At 45.0% G+C, this 5,000-nt stretch overlaps 1 protein-coding gene across 1 annotated transcript in view; it reads right to left on the reverse strand.

Annotated features, from left to right (window-relative positions):
* Positions 1-5,000, reverse strand: part of LOC139755571 (lachesin-like) — a 162,569-nt gene that overhangs the window by 11,225 nt on the left and 146,344 nt on the right. The window lies entirely within an intron of this gene.

Raw genomic sequence — 5,000 nt, forward strand, 5'->3', positions numbered from 1 at the left:
ATGATGCAAGTACTGTAGCGACGTGTGAGATCCTCATGCATGAATTTAATGAAACGCTTGTGTTACGGTGCTTGGCAAGCACTAACAGGCACTTGAAGAAAATAAAGCTTCGTGCATTTATGGGTGAAAAATATACCTCGCTCTAATGTCACTATGAGTTTTACTGTGTCGTTCCAACGTGTCGTTTCACAGGTAACTTCAAACATACAAGAGAAACTTTACCTCAAACGACTTTCCATGAAGCCACCGTTACTGGCTGACTCTCCACGTTGATGTGACTGACTCTACTCTTTTTCCACCTGCCTGCAGTGGCCGACTTGCCACCGTTGATGTAACTGTCAACATAGATCATGCAAGGGACGAGGGGAGGGAGGAGGAGGTGGGCGGCGATGTGAGGAAAGGGCTTGGGGGTTTTAGCTAGCTCTCCTGGCCCATACCACAGACAAACCAGAGAGGGTTCTGCGTCAGGGCTGGAGTGGGTCCAAACGTCTGACATTGGGGGGGTCATATGATACGTGGTGTGGTGAAGGGTTTGATTATAGGTTACAATCAGGCCAAGACAATTAACCTATCAGGATGGGATCAGATGAAGTCTTCTCGCCCCTTGGCCAATCCCCGCGCTCTAGTACAATCAAATATGAACCTGTCTGATTATCTATATTTTTCCAGTGTTTCTGTGTCACTCTTTGCATGACTTATAAGTAGCTTTATAAGCTCCAGTTACCGATAAAGGAAGATACTGACTGATTATTTCGACTTCAGTGAGTGACTGAACTGCACAAGGGATGACACTGAAGTCCTTCTGAACACCCTGACTGAAACCAGGGATCGACGTGACTGAACGAACGCCTCCTGACTGAATTGACCGAGTAAGTACGCAGTTCGAAGAGCGATGAAATAAACCTGATTGACTGAAGTGAACGAATGAGTGAAGTACATCAACAACCCACTAAATCATTCGACTGGAAGGATCATTAACTTGGCTGGGCATGTGATCATTTCGACTGTGAAGGTTCTATAACTCGACAGAATAACCAGAAGAATCGACGACTGAGCGACCCAGCAATTGGACGACTGAACACCAAATTACCTCCACGACTGAATTAGCCAACGACTCAACGACTGAACATACCAGCAACCCCACGACTGAACGGCGCCAATGAACAACCAAACAACTATAAGTGACTCTGATCCCAAACCTCTTTATTGAAGGAAAACGACGAAGACAAAGACAATACTTCACCACCTTGAAGAATCATTCGTAAACTCGTGTTATAAGAAATTTCTTCTTCAGTCAAAGAACCAATTCACCTCATCCAGACAAGAGAGCCAATCTACTTCATCCAACTTAAGAATCAATACACTTCATCCAGCCGAAGAACCAGCTTACGTCATCCCGCCGAAGAACCAATTTACATCATGTACCCAACGAATCTATAGACCTAACTTACCTGAAGAAAAAGTTATTGATCTCAGCTAAGAACCCATTTATCTCCTCCAGTCGAAGAGCCAATTTACCTCCTCCAGTCGAAGAACCAATTTACCTCCTCCAGTCGAAGAACCAATTTACCTCCTCCAGTCGAAGAACCAATTTACCTCCTGCAGTCGAAGAACCAATTTACCTCTCTCACCGATAAGGCGAATTAACTCATCCAGCGAAAGAATCAATTTACTTCAGCCCAACTGAAGAACCAATTAACCTCTCTCCCCAAAGGACCAATTTACCTCCTCCGTTGAAGGAGGGGCTTGCCAAGCAGAGACAGAGAACGCTGGTGTCCAATTTCAAAGGCGACGGAGATGGTGAGCTCAGACTACCAATAGGGTCCTAGAGATCATACTCTTCTCCTGTGATATTAGACCTTGGATGTCCTTGTTACGTGGACTGACACTGTCTTCCTCCCAGAAGGACCATCTCGCAAAACTGTCTATAATCATTTTTGAAAATGTTCTCTTTAACTTCACACATTTCGCTATGGAAAACTGATGGCTTAAATCCTACATGAGTTTGTTTTCCAAATATCTTTCGCCGTATGTGATAAAACAACTTACTGAAAGAAATAGTTACGTATGATTTCAAACTTGTTAAACGTATGTGAAAACTGAAAACATCCCGACATGACATTTTAGATCAACACTATGACCTCTTGGGTCAACGCAACATGACCAGCACTTGACCTCTCTCAGTCAACACAGCATGACCTTTCTGGGTCAACACAACATGACCTTCGTAGGTCAGATCAACATAACCTTTCCGGGTCAGCACATCACATGAAAGTCATCCCTAGGGTCTTTCCAGCACTTATTATTTAAAAAGATATCTTCAAGTTATCTTTCACGACTATCTTGGGTATACATACACGTAGAATATCATCAAGACTGAAAACCTTGCGTAAAATCCGAGTCCCATAGATGAGCAACGCAAGAATGTAGATATTAAGCAAAATATGGGTTATATGCAAATGAGCCAGAAGTAATATCCATATTTCACTCCTTCTTAAGCAAGAGCCCCCGCCCTTCCTAAACATTCATCACGGGACCTTTTGTTGAGACACTGCCACACGACTTACCAGCTACCACTCCTTGGCTTCCAGCAGCTCCACGGGTCTGGAAGGGTCTACCTCGAAGAAGGTACAAGACATCTTACTCGCAGCCATTTCTTCGTTTCTAGCAGGCCTGTGAGTCTGGAAAAGTCTACCCTAGATAAACTTTTCCTTCGTTTCCAGAGACCTCTTTAGTCTGGAATGGTCTGCGTCTAGAGCTTCTTTAATTCCAGGAGTCCCTTGGGTCTGGAAGAGTGTACCTTGGGAGTTTATTTCCAGAAGCCCCTTCGGTCTGGAATAGTCAACCTCGAGAACTTCTTTATTTCTAGGAAAGCCCCTTGGGTCTAGAATAATCTGCTTCGAGAACGTCTTTATTTCCAGGAGCCTCATAGGCCTGGAAGAGTCTACCTCAAGATCTTCCTCTTTGTTCCCAGGAGTTCCTCAGGTCTGCAAGTCCTCCTCGAGATACGCTTACTCATCATATCTCCGTTTCCATCAGTTCCTTCGGCCTGGAATAGACATCGTCAATACCTTCCAGGCGGGTTATCTGCCTTTAATTCTTCGTGTCCAGCAGGTCCCTGGGTCTAGAAGGGTCTGGAGGAGTCTGTCCCTCGTCCCACCCCAAACAACAATGTCTCTCTCTCTCTCTCTCTCTCTCTCTCTCTCTCTCTCTCTCTCTCTCTCTCTCTCTCTCTCTCTCTCTCTCTCTCTCTCTCTCTCTCTCTCTCCTTGCGCCTCACACTCCCAACTAACAAAGAAAACTTGTTAAAAATTATCGAGAAGTTGTCAAAGAAGAAGGAGGAAAGATGGCGGAGCGCTGGGGATTTCTTTACTCCATCTGTGTTTTGTGTGAAAGTTACAATAGGTTTTGGGGAGGAGCAGGACGAAGAGGAGGAACTGTTGGTGTCCGAAGTGACTTTGCCTCAGTTTGTGTTCGAAGTTTCTCGTTCAGATGTTCTGAAAAGACCCCTTGAGCACTTAACACCTCCTGGCTGATATTGGCATCAGTATATATATATATATATATATATATATATATATATATATATATATATATATATATATATGGAGGAGGGAGCCGGCTGTGATATATGATCATATATCCACAGTGACATCACTTTTTGGTGTTGGATTTCTATACTGGTCTCTAGTTGTGCTTATGTGTATGTGTGTGTGTGTGTGTGTGTGTGTGTGTGTGTGTGTGTGTGTGTGGAGAGAGAGAGATGGTAATCACCTCTCTCTCTCTCTCACTCTCTCTCTCTCTCTCTCTCTCTCTCTCTCTCTCTCTCTCTCTCTCTCTCTCTCTCTCTCTCTCTCTCTCTGTCTCTCTCTCTCTCTCTCTCTCTCTCTCTCTCTCTCTCTCTCTCTCTCTCTCTCTCTCTCTCTCTCTCTCTCTCCTCTCTCTCTCTTTACCCCCACTCCACCCCACGTACACAAAAGACATATACGACCCAAAGTAAACTAACTTAGATCGCCACTCTTCACCAGCAGGCTGCCATTCTTCCACCCACAACTAAAACAACATGACAGCAGTGGCAACACGTGGTGCGCCTCGGTACTGTGGAGTGGAGGGAGCGAGCCGTGCCCTTCGGTCAATTTCTGCCAATTCTTTTTTCCTTTTTTTTTTTTAAACTGATTGTGATCCCAGACGGTGTAGCCTGACTTCACAGGCCTTGTGTCTCCCGTCTCTCTCTCTCTCTCTCTCTCTCTCTCTCTCTCTCTCTCTCTCTCTCTCTCTCTCTCTCTCTCTCTCTCTCTCTCTCTCTCTCTCTCTCTCTCTCTCTCTCTCTCTCTCTCTCTCTCTCTCTCCACCCCCACCCCCACCTGGCGGCACACACGGGGCCATGAGTTGGTAACGCCTGCGTCGTGAATGTGACAAAAGAATAGGCCATCTATGCGTTACTGAAATCACGACCATCTTGTGACATAGCCGTGACTTGGATGTGTGACAAAGACCGTTACCTGAACCTGTGACACAGACCGTGACCTGAACCTGTGACACAGACCGTGACCTGAACCTGTGACAAAGACCGTGACCTGTCCAAGTAACCGTTGTGACAACATGTGATGACACCACGTCCGTGGCAGACGGAGAAATCATGAATCTAACACAACCCAAATCTGTCATCACGCTGGTTGTAGGTTAGCAATACAACCAACCTGTTTCTTACTCCATGTTATGAAGATGTTGGTCCAAAAGGAACTTACAACGGCATCATCGATATCCGTTATCATCTGTTATCATCTGTTATCATCTGTTATCATCTGTTATCATCTCTTATCATCTGTTATCATCTGTTTATCCCGTCCGATGGTGGAGTTCCACACTCGTGTGGCTTCATATCTTGGGGTTCTTACAGAACCTTTTTTCCTAACCTTCAGTATATGTCGTCCTCATTCATAAGCTCCAAAGTTAGTTAATTTCAGTCATCCTCGACTCTTACACTGCAAGTGTACTTT

Source organism: Panulirus ornatus, chromosome 19, assembly GCF_036320965.1.
Source record: "Panulirus ornatus isolate Po-2019 chromosome 19, ASM3632096v1, whole genome shotgun sequence".
NCBI lineage: Eukaryota > Metazoa > Arthropoda > Malacostraca > Decapoda > Palinuridae > Panulirus > Panulirus ornatus.